The following is a 23480-nucleotide window of genomic DNA, read 5'->3' on the forward strand; positions in this document are numbered from 1 at the left end:
AATTGAGTCCATACTTGCATTGTGAAGCAGGAGGTACATTGAGCCTTTTAGACATGAGCCTATCATAAAAACAAGTGCTTCCTGAAGGACCCACCATCCTACACACGGCCATTCTACCCAACGTCCACAAACAGAAATTCATAGTTAGCGTTCAATTTGGCCATCATGACGATACTAAAGAATCCCTTGTAACTGTAGTACATGGATCGACTGTTGGCCACTGGAGTTATCCAACAATGGCTCCCCCACAGTTCAGGAAGTTCCACCGTGACTCAAACTCCTGAGCAATACTTTGCCATTCCTCTACCAATGAAGAGAACTAGAATGACAAAAAATGGTTAATACATGGATTTTACCTATAACTCCATTTCTGGCCTGCAGCATATACCATAAGGGGGGCAGCAATTTCATTTAGGGGCATACAGTGTTGGGCAGCAGCATAACTATAAAGGGACAGCAAATAACACTTGGGGGGCAATAAGTGATGGCCAGCAGCATATACCATATGGGGTGCAGCAAATAACACTTGGGGGGCATACAGTGGTGGCCAGCAGCATATATCATAGGGGGGCAGCAAATTACATTTAAGAGCATATAGTGGTGTCCAGCAGCATATACCTTAAGGGGGGCAGCAATTTACATTTAGGGGGCATACAGTGGTGGCCAGCAGCATATACCATAAGGGGGGCAGCAAATAACACTTGGGGGGCATACAGTGGTGGGCAGCAGTGTATAGCATTGTGGGACATCAAAAATGTTCTTACCTTTAAGTACTGCAGCTTCAGGACAGTGATTATAGCTTTCCAGGTCTCCAGGAAGATGAGATGAGGGTGCCAAACTTGAGGTCTTGCAGTCGCCAGGTAGCGCAGGGTAGCGATCAGCCTCTCCTCGGCAGGTATGTCCCTACACAACCTGGTATCCTGGTAGCGCCTCACCAGACTCAGCAACTTCTGGAAGGTGGCGTGTGTGACAGACACAGGGGCTGGGGAAGAGGGGTGTGTGACTGACACATGGGCTGGGGAAGAGGGGTGTTTGACAGACACAGGGACTGGGGAAGAGGGGTGTGTGACAGACACAGGGACTGGGGAAGAGGGGGAGAGTGTGACAGACACAGGGGCTGGGGAAGAGGGGTGTGTGACAGACACAGGGACTGGGGAAGAGGGGTGTGTGACAGACACAGGGGCTGGGGAAGAGGGGTGTGTGACAGACACGGGCTGGGGAATAGGGGGGAGTGTGACAGACACAGGGGCTGGGAAGAGGGGTGTGTGACTGACACATGGGCTGGGGAAGAGGGGTGTGTGACAGACACAGGGGCTGGGGAAGAGGGGGTGTGTGACAGACACAGGGGCTGGGGAAGAGGGGTGTGTGTGACAGACACAGGGGCTGGGGAAGAGGGGGAGAGTGTTACAGACACAGGGGCTGGGGAATGGGGTGTGTGTGACAGACACAGGGGCTGGAGAAGAGGGGTGTGTGACAGACACAGGGGCTGGGGAAGAGTGGTGTGTGACAGACACGGGCTGGGGAAGAGGGGTGTGTGACAGACACAGGGGCTGGGGAAGAGGGGTGTGTGTGACAGACACAGGGACTGGGGAAGAGGGGGAGAGTGTGACGGACACGGGCTGGGGAAGAGGGGTGTGTGACAGACACAGGGGCTGGGGAAGAGTGGTGTGTGACAGACATGGGCTGGGGAAGGGGGGTGTGTGACAGACACGGGCTGGGGAAGAGGGGTGTGTAACAGACACAGGGGCTGGGGAAGAGGGGTGTGTGACAGACACAGGGGCTGGGGAAGAGGGGTGTGTGACTGACACAGGGGCTGGGGAAGAGAGGGAGAGTGTGACATGTGACAGATACAGGGGGTGGAGAAGAGGGGGTGTGACAGACACAGGGGCTGGGGTATGTGTGTGATGGGCTTGGATAAGAACTAGGAGAGGGTATAGGGGGCCCTAAAAACATGAGTGTACCGGGCCCCAAGATCTATGTTGCCAGCCCTGATTACAACAAGTGACACTGTGAAGGAAGCTTGTTTATCAGTAAGACAATGGGCCTGATTCAGAGTTGTACAGTATTGTACAGCCACAGGGAAACGGCTGTGTGGTACCATACAACTAATATGCTAATGCAGCAGGAGATGTCTGGTGTAAATAGACGCCACCTAACAACATAGCAGATCCAAGTGCTGCATCCTAAGATGCAGCATTGGATCTTCTGCGAGGCCATCGGCCACCAGAGTAACCCTGAGGTTACTCAGATTGCCCCTTACAGCTCCATAGATGAGGCCTCAGCACTCCCAGAATACGGAGGCGAAACGTTCCTGTTTGTTGTAATGGAGGTTGGCGCAGTCCACTACCCATCCCCAAAAAATTAGGCTGTGGCTTTGGGGAACTGCGAGAGACCTTGCAGTAGAAGGCTGGCGCAGTACAGATCCCGCCAATCTTCTAACATTGGAGCAGTACGCAAATCATAGGGTTTGTGTACTACTCTGAATCAGGTCCAATGATCAGTGCAAGAGCAACACCGGTCTTAGAATAAAATATAAAAAAATAGATGTCCTTGACTATAATTCCATTGTAAATATTCAGTAGACCGGTCATGCGCAGGAGTCCCGATAGAAGAGTGAAGAGATCCCTGATACCGTCACTTCACTCTGAGCACATTGCAGGGACGGGCTCCTTTTCAAAACCTAGGCCAGAGTCGATCGCTAGATACAAGTGGTCGCTCTGAATGAGGGCGACTGCTTGTGGTGCGTAGTGCGGCCTCCTGGTCGCTAGTTAAGCTGTGGGTTACCACCCACAGCTCTAGCGAGCAACCAGGTTGATGGTCGCGATGGTCAGGACCATCGCAACCATCGGGGCTTGCGACGAGACCCTAAGGTTGGGTCTCGGCAAGCGCAAGCCCCAGGGACCTTCCTGCTCTGATTGAGCAGGAAGCTCCCCACTGACATCATTGTTGATGTCAGTGGGGCCGCCTCCAAACGGCAAGCGTTCCATTGGGAACGCCTCCGTTTGGCCGGCCACCCCCCTGCCTTCCTCCCAAACGGGGCGAGCTGTCAATCACCATCGACAGCTCGCCCCTTTTTGGTGCGAGACCCCTAGCGACGGAGTGCCCGTCGCTAGCCGGGTCTCGCGCATGCGCACGTCAGAGCCGGCTCCGATGTGCGCATGCCCAGTGGGCAAACATCGACCCGGTTGCGAGTGCTCAGCGCTTGCGATCGGGTCTGAATAAGGCCCCTTGTCTTTATATGTGCCATTTGATACATTCGGGTGGTTATCACATACTGCAAAGCCTTGATCGCATTGAGAATGTGATTATTGATAAATGGGCCCCTAAGTCTCCAAACTTGCTGTCTGTTATTACTACCCAACTAACCTGGTATACCTTAATCAATTTAACTTTTTTTTTAAATAAACAAATATTACTCTATCTCAGTGTTCAAAGGGCCTGATTCACTATGGATCGAAACTGCGATCGAGGTTGCGATTACGCACGCAATCTCACTGCAATGGTATGCTAATCCATTGCGATCGCTATGACGTCTCAGCACTACACAGGGACACCCACCTTACCTTGCACACATCTGTAATGTTTAGCAAGACTGAGAACATCGGTAGCATCGAACAATCGGAGCCTCGCGCACACTTGCACAAGCTCTGACCTTACTCAGAAATTGCTAACTTCATCGCACACTGGGCCTGATTCAGACCCGCTCGCTAGATGCGCTTGCATGCAGTCATCAGCTGCCAAGTATGCAAATCCCGCGATCTCACAGCAAGGCATTAGCACACCCACTACAGTATGTCTTGGTGTGCGATCGCGGTGTGTCTTAAGTTGCCCACTTTCAATTAGTGTTACACGTCATCTCCAGGAAGTTTATGCAACAATCGGTAACATCGGAGCCATACTCAGCACTTGTGGCTGACCATACCCTACCGCAAGCACTGCGAGTGCTTCAGTGTGTAATTCAGCCATGTGATGTGTATTATGATGCTGCGTCTTAATTATGCAAGCCTCTGAAACGGCATTAAGACGCTCGGACACGCCTGCGTTCCCACCACCAATCCCCCGTTTCCATTGACCAACCACTGTCACCACCCACAAACGGCTCGTCCTGTCAGTCAATCTAGCGAGGAGTCTGTGTACAAGGGGCAATCGCATGGACTACTTTGCGCACGCGTGTTGCGTCTTATACACATGTGCAGATTGCAAACATCGGCAGGCTACGTGCAAACGCAGCCTAGCAAACTGGTCTGAAGCAGGCCCACTATGAGTACTCAAGCTGCGTATGGCATCGCAGTGGATAATTTGTGTATGCTCCTGCAACGGCATTTGAACACACTGGCACGCATGCGTTTCGCCAACCACCCCCTGTCACCACCCACAAACAGTACTTCCTGTCTATCACTCTGCAATGGGTTTGCATAGTCACTGTGATTGCAGTCCCGATTGGTAGTGAATAGTGTTGGACTGGAACGTGAAGGGCCCACCGGGGGAAGGTAGTGGTAGGTGCCCATGCATAATGGGTATGGCCAGTCACCACCGAGGCTTGCCCAACCATCATAGAGGACATACTGTAGCCGGCAGACAACATGGATACTACAGTGCATGGTCTGTTCCTCCATGTTCCTGCCCTAAAAAGTAACTGACCCTGTAATAGTGTAACATGTAAAATTTGAGAGCACCATCTGAAACCTGGCATTAGTAGAATATATGGGGCCCTCAGGCAGTAGGCTCCACTGGGGTTTTCCCCTTTACCCCTGTTGGCCAGTCCAACCCTGGTAGTGAATCAGGCCCAAAGTTAATAGGTTCAGCACTCAAAGTTTATAATTTTTTACTATACTTCAAAAGATTACTGTCTCAGTAGATGCTAAAGGTGCTCCAACCAAATATAGATGCAGAATGTTATTTATATATTTTTTTATTTTTCATTATTTTACTGTTTTACGGTTTATTCCTATCCTTATTCATTTATTTGCAGTATTTATTTGGGGGAACTTGTGTTACAAATAAATATATTCTTAATCGTGAAAAAAGGGAAGGGGCTGAAGCAGGTTTCCAGGCTGATTGCATGAGGCAAGCAAATAGACGAATTTGTGTAGAATGAAATAACCAATGTGTTCACAGGTTTATATTTTCATAAATTACCATCAAACAGTACAGTACATGTGGCATTAGAGCCGACAACTCATTATGCTGGGGATACATTATCAGACTGAACCTCTGATTATCGGCAGATCAGGCCGATAATCGCATCATGTGTAGCCAAGGTTGACCACAAATTATCTGTCTGTCGGTCATGCTGAATTGTCCAGCATGTCCGTCAGACAGATAATTTGTAAGCTGTAAGTCGGCCGCATCAGGCAGTGCATGCAGCCCAACATTTCTCCTGTTCCTTCACAGGTGAAGAACGGGGACATGTTTCCTCCTCAGGGAAGGAAGCCAGATATCGAGCGAATGGGAAGCCAGACATCGAGCGAATGGGATGCAGTGAAGAAACCGGCGGGCGCTATCCCACCCGCCGATATTCCGTCACACATCAAAGCATGGGACTAAAGATACAGTAGTGGTCGAAATCCCGACACCTATCATTGACCCCACTACTAAATCCCGACACCCGGCATAACGAACAAAGGTAAGTCGGGTATCTTAGCGTCTAGCTGCGGGGGGGAGAGTTAGCTTTAGGGACCCCCAGAGGTTAGGCACCCCTCCAGGATGGGGAAAGGGAGGGTTAGGGTTAGGCACCGCTAGGGGGGGTTAGGATTAGGTTAGGTTTAGGGTGCGGGAAAGGGGGGTTAGTTTAGGCACTAATTGGGAGGTTAAGGTTAGGCACTAGGGGGGAGGTTAGGGTTAGGCACCACTAAGGGAGGGTTAGGGTAGGGAGAGGGGAGGGTTAGTGTACTTACCTGCTGCAGTTGGGATTTCAAACCGTAGGGCTGGCTTTGTTGGTATTTGAACCAGCATTACATACCGATTCCGGACACGATATCTGATGGTATCAGTTTGTCAGATAAAATGTCTGTGGGTCTGACAGACTTTTTATCCGATAGTGTATGCTTAGCATTAAGCTGCTTTGGGAACCTGCCTAAGGTGCTGGCATCTGGGGGTCGCCGCTAAGTCCTCTTAGCACTAAAATTAGGGCTGTCTCTGAAAAAGACATCCTCATTCTACTTTATGCTGGTGCCTGCCACAGGTCTGGCTGCCTGTGCCGTGTGTCAGTATGTATCACTGACAAGCCTGACTGGTGCTGGCGCTGCTGCTGTGGGCAGGTGGCCAGACACAGTACTCCAGCCTCCTCTCTCCTAGGGATGGCCATTGTCCTTCAATGATTTTATACCACAGATGATCTATTGATGATGAGGATGGTAAAGTTATTGATGGCACTACACAGAATAGTTACCTATCATTGATGATTTGTGCCACCATCACCATCGATGGAAGACACACCGATGGCAATTCCTATTCTCTCCCTACCTGCCAGCCAGTGAGTGACAGTATGAAGCTCTGCCCCCCAGATGGGGAGCCAAAGAGCTAAAAGAAGAGAGAAGACTGTTACCACGCTGTTTGCTAAAAATAGACCCCTTATACTATATACTATACATTTTCTCTTTCTTTGGTTGTCTTCGTTTTTTACACAGAAATAATACTACCAGTGCGCCCGCATGACTTGGAAAAGCTGCATTATACTGTACTGTACATGCACAGGGGGGGACCCTGACTAGCCTGCGATGTAGCCAGTGTAGCAGAAGAGCTGACGTATAATTTTGTTTCATTAATATTTTGACTCCCCCCCCCCTAACTAGAAATCATACATGTGAACCTACAGTAGGAGCCTGAACAGAGTTTTGCACCAGACATCTCTGCATCTGGACTGCAGCCTCACCAGCCAGCCGGGAGCAGGTAAGAGTTTTATTTTTATTTTACAAAATAAATGTGTGAATGGGCCTGAGAAGCGTATATTGGTGGATGGAGCTTTGCCTAAGGCAGCCCTGGGTCATCCTTTGTGAGAGAAAAGCCAATGTTCATGATAATATCTATAAGGTTTTAATTAATCTGCTAAACACAAGATTTTTTTCCTCTCCTTTCACATTACAAATCAGAAGTCCAGAGTGCGATTTATCATTTCACAGAGATTTTGGGTGCCATACTGCAGGTACTATTATGTATGTTCTCTAGCATCATGAAACTCCCTCTAGTGTCTGGAGTGGTATTGCTGTCATTGTATCCAAAGGGAATCCCAGGGTGTTTATAGGAACAATTAGCAGCACTAGTTAGCAGCTTCTGATTGGATGTTTGCAGATTGACATCTCACCAAAATAGGAATTGCATTAGTACCTCTCACAGTCAAATATCTCCAATTTACTGTTCACAGTCAAATATCTCCAGTTCACAGTCAAATATCTCCAGTTCAAAACTCTTCAGTTTAGCTGAAAGTGAGTTTTTCGATGATGAAGCAGATTGAGTTTTTTCTTCCAAATTGCGAGTTTAGATGAGAGTTTAAGGTGAGTTTAAGGAGAGTTTAGATGAGAGTTTAAGGAGAGTTTAGATGAGAGTTTAGATGACATTACTTACTCGAGATTGCATTGTTTTCTCTGCAAAACTCACTCGAGCAAGCAGCCTGCACATATCAGTGAGAGATGTGTAAGCTGCTTGTATGTTTTAATACCTGTAAAAAATGGGTTAAATAATTTTTTTTTTTTAAATGACATAGGGTCCCCCCCCTAAAGCTTAACCAGCCCTGGACTTGCCAGCCTGTCCTGGTACCTAAAATTACGGGGAACAAACCGAGTAGGGTTCCACCGTAAATTAGATACCAGCACCAGGCTACAGGGCCAGTTCTGGTTTTAATTATAGGGGTAAAAAATTTGTGTAGGGGTACCCCTAAAATTAAAACCAGCACTGGACCCTTTCTAGTGGGGGGCTGATGCCACAGCCAGGGGAGCCCTTTCACCGAACCCCCCAGCCACAGCATCAGCCCTGACTGCTAGCCAGCCCAGGCCAGGGATCCCTGAGGAGTTGGGAACCCGTCCAATAAAGGGGACCCCCTCTCCAGGGCACCCCTGGCCTAGGCTGATAGCCCGGGGCTATCCCCACCACCCCTGGGCGGTGGGTGGCTGGTTGATAGTGTAGGTGTTATTGATACCCCTAAATCTATATACCCAAAATGTCGCTGTTTAGTGCTACAAGTCACAAAACAAATAATTGCTTTCCAATCCAATTGTGGTTCCAAAGCACAAAAAGTTATATTATTCAATGAAAAGTATAACATGCTGTGATCTATACAATTAGCGCAAAAAGCAAGTAAATACAAAAGGTACAAGCCGATACATACACGTGCGCACTGGTCCCAGTATACAGTCGTCTCTCCAGAAGCCTATGGTCATCCAAAAAGAATGGCTGTATACTATAACCAGTGAGCAGGCTATATAACTTAAAGAACAAAGAAACTAGTTAACAGGTTTACATTGGGTCTTGCTCCTGGACATTCTGGTACGATGCAGGTCATTGGACAGTTCATACAGCATCACTGGGGGTATGTCCCAGTTCCTCAGACATTACTTTGTGTGGTTTTCCCACTGAAGAACTGGTTTAAACTAGTAAAAGACACTACATACAGATTTACATTCTAACCACTAATTTCATATAATTCATAACTTGCAGACGCGTGATGCGATCTCCTTGCCGATAGAACCGGAGATCTGCAATTAAACAGTGATTCAGAATGGTACCAAACATGACTTGTCTCCTAGTCTCTATACCTTAAACATCATATACTTTACATTTCATAACATAGGTATTAGCTAATAAAACCTCTAACATTAAGCTTAATGCTTGGGAACCTTTTTATAAGAGATTGCATGTGTGAGAGTGAGAATATTGTGTAAAGTCGCTAGTATGCGTTGTGTGTCTATGTGTTTTGTGCCTATCTGTGCTTTGATGAACAGCGCAACTGTGCCCAGGTGTTTTACTGCAATCTCTAACTCTCCCGGAACAGGCTCGCAATTGACAGGTCCACGTTATCTGTATCGACTCCGCCTTGTATCTCCTCCAGGTGATTGACCTTTCTGCAGTGAGTGGAATGGACCCAGGTATCTCTCTCTGTCACTTTCAACGATGTCGTACTTGTCAGCAACACTTGATACGGTCCTTCCCACCGATCTATCAAACAACCTGAACGTAAGAAATTTTGGATCATAACATATTCTCCAGGTTCCACATCATGACAGTTTGTTTCAGTTATGTCAGGTGATATCAATTTCAACTTCTCTTGCTGATGTTTCAACTGTTTACTCATTGTTATAAGGTATTTCACAGTAACCTCATTATTACACTTCAGATCGTCCTGTGGACTTACAATCAAATAAGGTTGTCTCCCAAACAGTATCTCAAAGGGGGACAGATTAAGAGGAGGTCTAGGAGTAGTCCTGATGCTATGGGGGACTAGCGGTAAGGCTTCTGGCCATCCTAATCCAGTTTCAGTCATGACCTTGCAAAGTTTGTTCTTAATAGTACAGTTCACCCTCTCCACCTTCGCACTGGATTGTGGTCGGTAGGGGTGTGTGAAGTCTACTATTAATACCCATTAACTTACAAATGTGCTGGAAAACATCTCCAGTGAAATGAGTACCCCTATCACTTTTTATGATTCTAGGGATACCATATCTGCATACACATACAAATTCCTTAACAATCTTTTTAGCAGTAAAAACAGCAGTATTAGTGGCATTTGGATATGCCTCTACCCAATTGGAAAACACATCAGTACAAACTAATACATACTTGAGATTCCTGCAGGGTGGTAATTGGATGAAATCAATTTGTATTACCTGAGAAGGTCCGTCTGTCAGAGGGATATGGGATGGCTCTGTAGGGATTGTCTTCCCAACATTTTTCCTCAGACAAATCAAACAGGACATAGGACCTTATTCAGAGTCGGTCGTGAGCACTGAGTGCTCGCAACCAACTCGATGTTGGTCCACAGGGCATGCGCACGACAGAGACGACTCCGTCGTGCGCATGCGTGAGCCCCTGCTAACGACGGATCACCCGTCGTTAGCGGGCTCGAAGCAGATGGAGCGAGCTGTCGATGTTGATTGACAGCTTGCTCCGTTTGCTGAGCGGGCAGGGGGCGTGCCTGGCCAAACAGAGGCGTACCTTTCGGAACGCTGGCCATTTTGTGGGCGTCCCCACTGACATCATCAGTGATGTCAGTGGGGAGCTTCCTGCTCAAACAGAGCAGGAAGCTCCCTGGGGCTTAAGGTTGATGAGACCCTACCCTTGGGTCTCGTCGTAATCCCCGATGGTCGCGATGGTCTTGACCATTGCGACCATCTCCCTTAGCGGTAGTTAGAGCTGTGGGTGTTAACCCACAGCCTAACGACCGACATGGAGGCGGCCGTTCAGGATGCAAGCGGCCGCCCTGTTTCTGAGCGACTGCTTGCATCCTACGACTGCCTCTGAATGAGGCCCATAGCCCTCTTTTCAGCTTGAGAAGAAAATCCAGGTGCACACCAGTATGCTCTGACTAACTTGCACATACCTCCTTTTCCTAGGTGAGTCAAATCATGCGCAGCCTCTCTCCAGAGTCCAGAGGACTCTTGACCACATCCCTTTGATCTCCAGACTGCCTTTTCCTGTATGGAACACAAATTTTGCATCTCAATTAATTTCTGGGTGTCAATCATTTGAAAAACCATCATTTTATCAATTTGCATGTTAATTTTTAACCCTGCTGCCCATTTGGCAGCTTCATCTGCTCTGTTATTACCAATGACACAGGGTCTTCTTCACATGTATGCGCTTTACATTTGATGACAGCTACTGCCTTTGGTAGTTGGATTGCTGTCAAGAGTCCTTTTATGTGGTGTGAGTGTGCAACAGGTGTGCCTGCTTCTGTCATAAAATTTTGAAGATGCCAAAGAGCCCCAAAATCGTGAACTACCCCGAAAGCATACCTAGAGTCAGTGTAGATATTAGCTGACTTACCTTCTGCCAGTTCACATGCTCTCCTTAATGCCACCAGTTCAGCTACCTGTGCTGAATGAGGTGGACCAAGTGGTTCAGCTTCTACAACATCCTCATCATCTACAACAGCATAACCTGTGCATAATTCTCCTGTGTCGGTTTGTCTATGACAACTCCCATCCATGTAAAATGTCACATCTACATTTTCTAAAGGTGTATCACGTATGTCAGGTCATGCAGTAAAGTCTGATTCAAATATTCCATACAATCATGTGTATCCGTATACCTGCAAAACTCACCTTCAAACAGCCGACTCACCTCTCTCCACCCTTTGTGCATCCTGAGGCACATATGGTAAATACGTTGCTGGGTTTAACGTACTGCACCGTTTAATGGTGATATTTGCAGGTGCCATTAGAGCTAGTTCCCATTTTGTGAACCTAGCTGAGGAAACATGTCTGGTTTGGGCAGAATTCAGCAAAGCAGATACAGCATGGGGTGTATTGTATAGACAATCATATCATGGCCTAATACTAGATTCTCACTCTTACTGACCAACAGAGCAGTTGCTGCTACACTTCTTAAACATGTTGGGACTGATATTGCCACAGTGTCCAATTGTGCACTGTAGTATGTTATGGGTCTACTAGCATCACCATGTTTTGTGTGAGGACACCTGCTGCGCAGCCATCAGCCTCTACAATATAAATCAAAAGGTTTTTCATAATCTGGTATTCCCAGTGCAGGTGCTCTTGTCAGACTGTCCTTAAGGTTAAGGAAAGCCTGCTCTGTTTCCTCAGTGTGTGTGTGACACGGTCGGGTTTTGAGGATGACACCAATTACTGCAAAAGTAAGGCCAAAATAGAAAAACCTGGGATCCACATCCTGCAGTATCCACACATGCCCAAGAAGGTACGGATTTGCTGTTGGTTTTGCGGCAGTGTCGTGGTCTGTATGGCCTGTATCCTGTTGGTTGTCAAATATCATAGTCCCTGTGTTAGTCAATGTCCCAAGTATTTATCCTTAGTCTGGCATCACTGTAATTTGTCCTTAGCAACCTTGTGTCCTGTCTGTGAGAGATGAAGCAACAGTAGTTTAGTATAATTTAAACATGACATAAACAAATTAGAGCACAACAATAAATAGTCTACATACTGAATTAGAACAGATCCATTGCCTGGTTGAAAAGATTGCAAACAGTCGTGTAAGGCTTGAGAGAAAATACTGGGGCTATCTATGAAACCCTGGGGAAATCGTGTCCATGTATATTGTAGCCCCCTGTAGGTGAATGCAATGAGATACTGACAGTCAGGATGAAGAGGGACAGAGAAGAAAGCAGAACATCGGTCAATGTAAAATGGGTTGCAGATGGTGGAATTTGCATGAGGATGACAGCTGGATTGGGCACTACGGGGAATTGGCTTTCGACTACTTTGTTTACACCGTTAAGGTCCTGTACTAACCTATAGCCCCTCCCCCCAGCCTTCTTCACTGGAAAAATGGGACTATTAGCTAGGCTAGCTGTACAGATTAAAATCCCCTGTTGTAGCAACCTTTCAATTATTGGATAAACCCCTAGCTTTACCTCTGGCTTTAACGGGTATTGGGGAATTTTTGGAGCTTGCCTATTACTTTTTAAATTTAGCATTACAGGAGATACATTTGCCATCAATCCAGTGTCCTGTCCATGCTTGGTCCAAAGTGAACCCTGTATTTGAGATAACATCTCTTTTACTTGGGATGGGCTTTGTTCTAAAATGGTAGAGTGAAGCATTAACCTTTGTGGAGTGTCCAATATATCCCTTACCTCATGCGCAACGTTCTCTGGGATATCTAAGAATATACCATCAGGGGTACAGTAAATGACACATCCCATTAACATAACAAATCCCTTCCCAGTAGGTTAGTAGGAGCAGCTGCTGCCAGAAGAAAGGGATGATTGGTTTGCAGCGGCCCGATAGTAACCTCTGCAGATTTGGTTAAAGGATAATGCTGCACTTTACACATTACTCCCATTGCTGGTACTGTCTTGCTGGTTATCTGTGCATTTGATGGAGAATTTAACACTGATCTGGTCGCCCCTGTGTCTACAAGAAAAAGAGTATTTACTACCAGCTATATCTACTGTCATTGTAGGTTCTTCCCTAGTACTCTCAGTTAACCTGACTGGCTGTAGACTACCGGTATGACCTGACCCCTAGAGCTGACTATCATTCTCCAGTAAAGCATTCACGGCCACTATGTGAGCCGCCGACTGCTGAGGATTTCCTACATTCTGCTGGTATCCTTTTGGTATGAACCTATGCATTTTCTTATTATTTGTCCCCCCCATTTCTCTCTTGACAGTATCTACTTATATGTCCTTTTTGGCTACATGTGTTACATCTTATGTTGGAAAGTTGTCGTTGAGTAGGTTGTTGTGCGTGGAGAGCTTGTGGTTGTGTGTGGTATGAGATTTGTGGCTGGGTATGTTGATATGTGTTTTGTGGCTGTGTGTACATTCCTTCTAAAGCTTGAATGCTAACAGCCATTAGCTTCTCACTTTGTGTTTCTCTGTTCCTGAGGATGTTTTTATCATGTTATATAGCTGATTCCCTGAGGGCATCTACCGTAATTCCTCTACAGTTAGACTGAGAGATTTGAAGCCTGGTCTTTAGAGTGTCTTTAAGACCATCCATAAGTACAATGACAGCTACTTCCCTGTAGTGTGTGTTGTCTTTTATATTTTCTATGCCTGTATATTGGGTGATTGTCAATAGTGCTTGGGTGAAATAATCTGCTGCAGACTCACTATCCTTCTGCCTGATGGTGAAAATTTTACTCCAGTTCACTACTACTGGAAAATATATGGCGAATTGGGTGACTATGCATGTAATGTTTCCTTGGTTATTGTCATCAGTTAAGGGACTAAGGCCCTCATTCAGAGCCGTTCGCTATTTGCGGTCGTTCGTTTAAAAACAAGGGGTGGCTATTCAAATGATCCGTACGCACATTGCAGTCTGTTCACACCTCTAAGCCTGAACGAACGAGCAAAACATACGCTCGTTTATTTGTTAAAAACGCCCCCTGGCCGCTCGCACCATACGTCATGTCCGCTATTTATTAGATTAATCGAGTACATCGACCAGCGTATGAACTGCTCGCTATTCTTGTGGTTGGTGTTTGCTACCACAAATTTGCGAGCAGTTCTGGCTATAAAATAACCCAGTGACGTGGTCATTGACGCTGCTGTTTTAAATATACACACCCATAAAACGCCCGTTTTGACCTTTAAGCACGCCTGCGTTCGGATCTCCACTCCCCATTTTCAAGCACCTTCCCCTGTTACCACCCACATACGCCTCATTCTGTCACTCAAAATAGCAGGCACTCGCTATATAGCGTACAAACGATTTTCGGCCGCACTGACTGGTTCGCGCATGCGTACTAAAAAGCGTACGCATGCGCAGATGTGCAAACATCGCTCGGAACGAGCGTACTGCCGCTAACAAGCGGCTCTGAATGAGGGCCTATCTCCATGCAATACACAATCTGTGATAAACTTTTTCACATCGATATTGGATGGAAAACATGCCCATAATACCACTCGCCAATCTGTGTTGGTTGGCTCATGAGCATTACCTAAATCTTTTACAAATTTTTGGCACTTAGCTAATTCTTTTCTAGGGTCGGGAAATTCTGTCATTATTGAATGTAACTCTGCTCTTGTCCATGGACAATGCATTGCTACATCCCTTGTGGGTACTACACCATTTCCATCCGGATTCCCATTGGGAACAGTTATTGTCTGGACAGGATGGACACCTACCACTTTGCTATTTTTAGAGTTACTTATGGGAACTTTTACCATAGTACTCTGGGGGTTCAATCTGTTACTAAAATGCACTGTATTACCTTCATCAATTTCTACTGTTGGTATAACTGATAGGATCCCTTCTGCTGATACAGCTGGTTGGATTACTTCCCTTTCTAGGTTTAGTGCTGTGTCTAACAGATTTACTGCATATGCAATGGCTGACATTTCAACAGGTTCATCATCTATACAAACATTTTCCTTATGATTACTCAGGATAGGGTACAAATTACTTGTTACATTTTTATCATTTTTAGTATCGGCTGTACCATCACCTTCAGCCGCATTGGGCGTTGGAGCTGTGCATGCACGAATACCTATACCTTTAGTGCCGCTACTTTGCGGTGCATGTATGCTATTTTGTGGCATGCACCCGACGCTGACTAGCGCTGTGTGCGTGCTCCCTTGAGGTGCATGCGCAACACTTTTTGCGTTGCGTGCACACTCTTTTGCATAGTGCTCATGACACTACTTAGCGGTGCGAGCACGCCACTTAACCACGTGTTCCCCTCATGCTGCCATAATTTCAAACAATCATTATACGAGGGTTGTCCAAAAAGTAATGCCTAAATGCTCATAACTCTGAAATAATATGCAACATTTATTTGAAACTTTGTCAGTTTGTACTATAATATGTCTGCTAACTATATATGTAGTTTTGTTTAGGCAGTCCAAGAAATACCATGGAATCCAAGACGAAACAAAGAGCCATCATTGAATTTCTGGAAAAAGAAGGCTGCAGTGCTACATAAATCCACAGAAGACTGATAAAAGTGTATGGTGAGCATACAATTGACTATAGCAATGTCAGAAGGTGGATGAAGCATTTTCAATTGGGAGAATAATCCATGTGCGACAAACCTCGTGGTGGCAGACCATCAGCTGCAGTGACAGCAGAGAACCGACACAAAGTTGATGCCATGATTCAGAAAGATCATTGTGTGACCATCAGAGATATCAGTGATGAACTGGAATGTAGCCATGGTACTGTAGAAACACTAATCAATGATTTGGGATATCGTAAAGTTATTTTGGAACCCATTGTGCTAAATGGGTTCCAAAGCAATTAACCAGGGATCATATGGCCCAGAGGGTGGAAGTGTGCAATGACCTTTTGACCAACTTTGAAGCCAACCCTGAGACGTTTTTGGAAATGTCATTACAGGAGATGAGACCTGGGTATTCCTTTATGACCCAGAAACAAAGGCCCAATCAAAACAATGGAAAGACCCAAGTTCACCTAGGCCAAAAAAGTTTAAATCACGGAGATCCATAAACAAAGTCATGGCCACATTCTTCTGGGATTGCCGAGGTGTTATTCTCATCGTTTACTTGAAACAACACCAATCAATCAACAGTGATCGATACATTATTACAATTAAGAAGCTGAAAGAAGCCATCCGCAAAAAAAAGTAAACAATTCCACTGTCAAATGTCATCTTACACCACAACAATGCCAGACCTAACACTTCGATGGCAACATCTGCGGCCATTGCCAAAATATGGTGGCAATAATGCCACATCCACCATATCCGTGGTCAACATTTTGAAGACATAAAAGTTGTTAAAAACGCCATACGTTCCTGGGTCAAACACCAACCACTGGAATTTTTCCAAAGTGGATTCACAGCTTGGGTTGAGAGGTGGAGAAAATGTTTGAGGGCAGATAGTGAATTTTTTGAGTAGAGTCATTCTGTTACTAAGACTTCAAAGTATTTTACTGCAAATTTTCAAATCTGTATCTACAATAAAATTTGAGTTGTGAGCATTTAGGCATTACTTTTTGAACAACGCTCATACTTTACTCATTTCTTTAGAGATTTCACAACACAGATGCCATCTCTAACATTACTCAACACCTCCACATCAAAACTGCCAATTTTAGGAAAAGGTTTCACACATCTCTTGGTCAACTTAACCCATACATCACAGTACGCAGTTGCCTACGCACCATACTTTGTATACATTATATGCCTTGCCGAACCTGTCGGCCCTTCCAAAAGCAGCACATTATCAACAATTCCCAGCATCTGCTTAGCACCCATCTGGAAAAACGCTAAACAGCTTATCACTAGTGAATGTGGACCGGTGAACGATTTCAATAGAGCTACGTTCACACACTCCTATCCCGTTGTGCACAACCGGCCCGCTAACCGTTATGGACGGCGTGCACAACGAGGAACAGAATAAAGTCTTATATGATTATACTGTCTTTCCGGACACCTTTCAGCCCTTGTCCGGTAGCTCACGCTTTTTGAGTACTCTCCCTTGTTAGAGTTTAAGTGTTCCAATAACACTTACCCTTTCCAGTGATTTCCTCCACTACAACCCAAGTCACAATCATGGTCTACCCAACTGTGCAGTCTAGTCGCAATGTCCAGAGAACCTAACTGATCAATGAGCTCTGCGACCACTATTGGGAGCTGAATTTTGAAAACCCCTTATTTTCTTCAAGGTACAAAGGACCTTATTCAGAGTCGGTCGCGAGCGCTGAGCGCTTGCAACCGACTCGATGTTGGACCACAGGGCATGCGCATGACGGAGACGGCTCCGTCCTGCGCATGCACGAGACCCATCTAACGACGGATCACCCGTCGTTAGCGGGCTCGAAGCAGATGGAGCGAGCTGTCAATGTTGATTGACAGCTCGCTCCGTTTGCTGGGCGGGCAGGGGGCGTGCCTGGCCAAACGGAGGCGTTCCTTTCGGAATGCTGGCCGTTTTGTGGGCGTCCCCACTGACATCATCAGTGATGTCAGTGGGGAGCTTCCTGCTCAAACAGAGCAGGAAGCTCCCTGGGGCTTAAGGTTGACGAGACCCTACCCTAGGGTCTCGTCATAAGCCCCGATGGTCGCGATGGTCTTGACCATCGCGACCATCTCCCTTAGCGGTCGTTAGAGCTGTGGGTGTTAACCCACAGCCTAACGACCGACATGGAGGCGGCCATTCAGGATGCAAGCGGCCGCACTGTTTCTGAGCGACTGCTTGCATCCTACGACCGCCTCTGAATGAGGCCCAAAATCCCTGCCCTTGCTGCAATACACCTGCTATGTGTACACACTCAGTAGCTTTCTGGCTCGTCAAAAACCTACCGAGTCTTTAGGACCGACACACGGTACCTAGCATAATCCTCACACACAGTAGTAGCCTCTATTATGTTACAATCACACATCTGCTTTCATACACCTTTAGTTTTCTGCGCAGAAACTAGACTTTTCGCTAATATGGCAGTATGATTCAGAAGTTTTAAACAATGTAATCATGCTATCAATTAGGGGTGAGCGGGTTCGGATTTCTGAAATCCGAACCCCCCCGAGCAACCCCGATCCGAGGCCGATCCGAGTCAGGCTCGACTTTTCCCGCCTGACACGGATCTGAAATCGAGGCAAAACGTCATCATCCCACCTTCCTGGTCTCGCGGGTTTTGGATCCTACATAAGGTACCCGCGTCGGTGCCATTTTCTCACTCGGCTGTGGACAGTGAAGAGGGAGGGTGGGAGTTAGGGCTGGCTGGGCTGTGTAGTGTAGTGTAGTGCAGTGAAGTGTTGTGCTGTGCTGCGCTGTGCTGCTGTTGTCCATAGGGGCTGTGTCCACTCCTTCAAAGTCCATAGGGGCTGGCTGGACTGTGTTGTGCAGTCAGTTGTCCATAGGGGCTGTGTCCACTCCAAAGTCCTGTGCAGTGTCCCAGTCCTAAAGGGGTGCTGTAGTGTTGTCCAGGGGGTGCTCTGTCCATCAGTGGTGCTCCCCCCAAGTGCAAAAAAAAAAATTTTTTTTCTGTGTTTGTGAATTGTGTGCACTGTCACTGTGGCTGCAAGTGCATCAACAAAGGAGCAGTGCCAAGCGTGCGCCTGTGTCCCATTAGTAAAGGGCCGGCTGGCTTGTCCGTTAAAGGGTGCTGTAACCCCCAAAGTACACTCCAAACAAAAAAGAAAAATATTTTCTGTGTTTGTGAATTGTGTGCATTGTGGCTGCATGTGCATCAACAAAGGAGCAGCGCCAAGCGTGCGCCTGTGTCCCATAAGTAAAAGGCTGGCTGGCTTGTCCGTTAAAGGGTGCTGTAATCCCCAAAGGGCACTCCAAACAAAATAAAAAAATATTTTCTGTGTTTGTGAATTGTGTGGGCTGTAGCTGCACATGCATCAACAAAGGAGCAGCGCCAAGCGTGCGCCTGTGTTCCATAAGTAAAGGGCCGGCTGGCTCATTTCTTAAAGGGTGGTGTAACCCACAAAGTGCACTAGTCTCCAACAAAAATAAAAAATAATTTTCTGTGTTTGTGTGCGCCTTAGCCGCACGTATATATCAATATAACATAAATGGAGGACCAAACTTTGTCCGATAAAGATAAAATAGGGAAAGATCAAGAACCACTTCCTCCTAGTGCTGAAGCTGCTGCCACCAGTCATGACATAGATGATAACATGCCATCAACATCGTCTGCCAAGGCCGATGCCCAATGTCATAGTAGAGGGCACATACAATCCCAAATGACAAAGTTCAGGAAAATGACCTTGAAAAAAACATTTAAATCATCTGAAGAGAAACGTAAACTTGCCAATATGCCATTTATGACACGGAGTGGCAAGGAACGGCTAAGGTCTTTCCCTATGTTCATGACTAGTGGTTCAGCTTCACATGACGATGGAAGCCCTCCTCCCGCTAAAAAAATCAAACGAGTTAAGCTGGCAAAAGCACAGCGAAGAGCTGTGCGTTCTAAGAAGATATCACAAATCCCCAAGGAGAGTCCAAGTGTGGTGGCGCTTGCGATGCCTGACCTTCCCAGCACTAGATGGGAAGAGGTGGCTCTTTCCACCATTTGCACACCCCCTGCAAGTGCTGAAAGGAGCACCCACAGCCCACATGCTGATATGCAAATTGAAGATGTCACTGTTGAAGTACAACAGGATGAGGATACTGGTGTAGCTGGCACTGAGGAGGAAGTTGGAGAGGAGGATTCTGATGGTGATGTGGTTTGTTTAAATCAGGCTTCGGGGGAGACAGTTGTTGTCCGTGGGATGAAAAAGCCCATCACGGTCATGCCTGGGCAGAAGACCAAACATTCCACCTCTTTGGTCTGGCAATATTTCTATCCAAATCCGGACAACAACTGTCTTGCCATATGTACCATATGTAAAGGTGAAATAACTAGGGGTAGGGACGTTAACCACCTAGGAACATCCTCCCTTATACGTCACCTGCAGCGCGTTCATAAAAAGTTACTGTCAAGTTCAGAAACTTTGGCTAAGACTGTAAGCAGTCCAGGGACACCTAAATCCCGTTGTCCTGTTGTATCCAAGCGCCTGCAAACCACACTATCAACTCCCTCCTCGTCAATTTCCTCCTTAGTCAGGATCGGAAGTAGTCCTGCAGGCCATGTCACTGGCATGACTGACTCTCCTATCCGGGATTCCTCCGGAGGTTCCTGCTTTGCTACGCCTCCTGCTGCCACTGCTGCTGGGAGTCGTTCATCATCCCAGAGAGGAAGTAGGAACACCACTACTTTTACTAAACAATTGACCCTCCAACAGTCCTTAGTGAGGAGGATGAAGTACGACAGCAGTCATCCTGAAGCAAAACGTATAACTGAGGCCTTGACTGCTATGTTGGTGTTAGACATGCGTCCGGTATCCACCATTAGTGCAGTGGGATTTAGACAATTGATGGAGGTAGTGTGTCCCCGGTTCCAAATCCTGTCTAGATTCCACTTCACTAGGCAGGCGATACCGAGACTGTACAGAAACGTCAGAAAAAGTGTCCTCAGTGTCCTGAAAAATGCCGTTGTACCCAATGTCCACTTAACCACGGACATGTGGACAAGTGGAACAGGGCAGACTAAGGACTATATGACTGTGACAGCCCACTGGGTAGATGTATCACCTTATGCAGCAACAACAGCAGCGTCACCAGTAGCAGCATCTCAGAAACGCCAGCTCGTTCCAAGGCAGGCTACGCTGTGTATCACCGATTTCAGTAAGAGGCGCACCGCCGACAACCTCTTAGAGAAACTGAGGGAAATCATCGCCCAGTGGCTTACCCCACTTAGACTCTCCTGGGGATTTGTGATATCTGACAACGCCACCAATATTGTGCGGGCATTACATCTGGCAAATTCTAGCATGTCCCATGTTTTGCTCACACAATAAACTTGGTGGTGCAGAATTTTCTGAAAAGCGACAGGGGCATGCAGGAGATGCTTTGGGTGGCCCGAAAAATTTCTGGCCACTTTTGCCATTCAGCGACTGTTTGCCAAAGACTGGAGCACCAGCAAACACTCTTGAACATGCCCCGCCATCACCTGAAGCAAGAGGTTGTGACGTGGTGGAACTCAACCCTCTATATGCTTCAGAGGATGGAGGAGCAGCAAAAGGCCATTCAAGCCTATACATCCACCTATGACATAGGCAAAGGTGCACCTGACTCAAGCGCAGTGGAGAATGATTTCCGTGTTGTGCAAGGTTCTCCAGCCCTTCGAACTTGCCACACGTGAAGTCAGTTCAGACACTGCCAGCTTGAATCAGGTCATTCCCCTCATCAGGCTTTTGCAGAAGCAGCTGGAGAAAGTGAAGGAGGAGCTAAGACGGAGCGATTCCGCTCGGCATGTGGGACTTGTGGATGAAGCCCTTCATTCGCTTTGCCAGGATTCCAGGGTGGTCAATCTGTTGAAATCAGACCACTACATTTTGGCCACCGTGCTCGATCCTAGGTTTAAAGCCTATGTGGTGTCTCTCTTTCTGGCCGACATAAGCCTGCAGAGGTGCAAAGACCTGCTGGTGAAAACACTGTCAGCTGAAGCGGAACGTGACACGTCAACAGCTCCTTCATTTTCTCCCGCAACTGGGGCTGCCAGGAAAAAACTTAGGTATCCTAAGCAACCCGCTGGCGGTGATACAGGGCAGGCAGGACCAAGTTTGGACATCTGGTCTGGACTGAAGGACCTGGCAACAATTTCTGACATGTCTACTGTCACTGCATATGATACTGTCACCATTGACAGAATGGTGGAGGATTACATCGGTGACAGCATCCAAGTAGGCATGTCAGACAGTCCATACCTGTACTGGCAGGAAAAAGAGGCAATTTGGAGGCCCCAGTACAAACTGGCTCTATTTTACCTGAGTTGCCCCCCTCCAGTGTGTACTCCGAAAGAGTGTTTAGTGCAGCCAGGAACCTTGTCAGCGAAAGGCATAGGAGGTTGCTTCCACAAAATGTGGAGAAGATGATTTTCATAAAAATGAATTATCAACTCTTCCAGAGAGACCAGCCTCCAGAACGTACAGAGGGACCTGTGGTGGTGGATCCCAGCAGGGACGAGTTAATACTCTGTGAGGATGAGGATGTACACAACACTGAAGAGGGTGAGGAATCGGTGGATGAGGAGGATGAGGACGACATCTTGCCTCCGTAGAGCCAGTTTGTGCAGGGACAGATTAATTGGCAGCTTGTTTTGTGGGGGCCCAAATGAACCAATCATTTCAGCCACAGTCGTGTGGCAGACCCTGGCGCTGAAATGATTGATTTGTTAAAATGTGCATGTCCTGTTTATACAACATAAGGGTGGGTGGGAGGGCCCAAGGACAATTCCGTCTTGCACCTCTTTTTTTTCTTTGAATTATGTACTGTTTGGGGCCTAGTTTTTCAAACTGCCATCCTGTCTGCCACTGCAGTGTCACTCCGAGATGGGCCACATGTTTGTGCCGCCCACTCGTGTCGCTTAGCGTAGTCATCCATCTACCACGGTGCAACCTTTTGGACATAAAAACACTATTGTGAGGTGTGAGGTGTTCAGAATAGACTGGAAATGAGTGGAAATTAAGGTTTTTGAGGGTAATAATAGCATAGGAGCAGAAAAATCAACACTTTCTGTGATTTTAGCTGTTTTTATGCTTTTTAAAAAAAAAATACAGATCCAAAACACAAAACCCAGAACCCAAAACACCGAAGGGTGGTTTTGGCAAAACCAATCCAGATCCAAAACACGAAGAAAGATCCAGATCCAATACCAAAACATGAAAAGTGGCCGGTGCACACCCCTACTATCAATATAACAATACTATCAGAATGATTGTTTGAACACGTGGCAGCAATACAGGAAATACGTATACGCTATTGTGCGACTCGCACTCTAGCGCCAAGACAGACAATGAAAGAAACAAACTTTTCTCTCCTGCCCAAGGTCCTAGTCAGTGCTCCTTGAAATCACACAACGGATATCGGTTTCACAACACCAGACACAGTGCGTTCTTTCCTGCTTATGGCGCCTTCCACCCTTTCTTGCGAAACTGAGATCCGTACGCTATCGTGCGACCTCTCGGTAGCGAGCCCCCAACTATTGATACCCCTAAATCTATATACCTAAAATTTCGCTGTTTACTGCTACAAGTCGCATAAGAAATAATTGCTTTCCAATCCAATTGTGGCTCCAAAGCACAAAAAGTTATATTATTCAAGGAAAAGTATAACGCGCTGTGATCTAAACAATTAGCGCAAAAAGCAAGTAAATACAAAAGGTACAAGCTGATACATACGCGTGCGTACTGGTCCCAGTATACAGTCATCTCTCCAGAAGCCTGTGGTCATCCAAGAAGAATGGCTGTATACTATAACCAGTGAGTAGGCTATATAACTTACAGAACAAAGAAACTAGTTAACAGGTTTACATTGGGTCTTGCTCCTGGAC

The 23480-nt window shown here is 46.7% G+C and overlaps 1 pseudogene; it reads right to left on the bottom strand.

Annotated features, from left to right (window-relative positions):
• Positions 1 to 226: 226 nt before the first annotated feature.
• Positions 227 to 23480, bottom strand: part of LOC148518414 (uncharacterized) — a 38770-nt pseudogene continuing 15516 nt past the window's right edge.

This window comes from Taudactylus pleione, unplaced genomic scaffold (genome assembly GCF_031769625.1).
Source record: "Taudactylus pleione unplaced genomic scaffold, aTauple2 ptg000201l, whole genome shotgun sequence".
Lineage (NCBI taxonomy): Eukaryota > Metazoa > Chordata > Amphibia > Anura > Myobatrachidae > Taudactylus > Taudactylus pleione.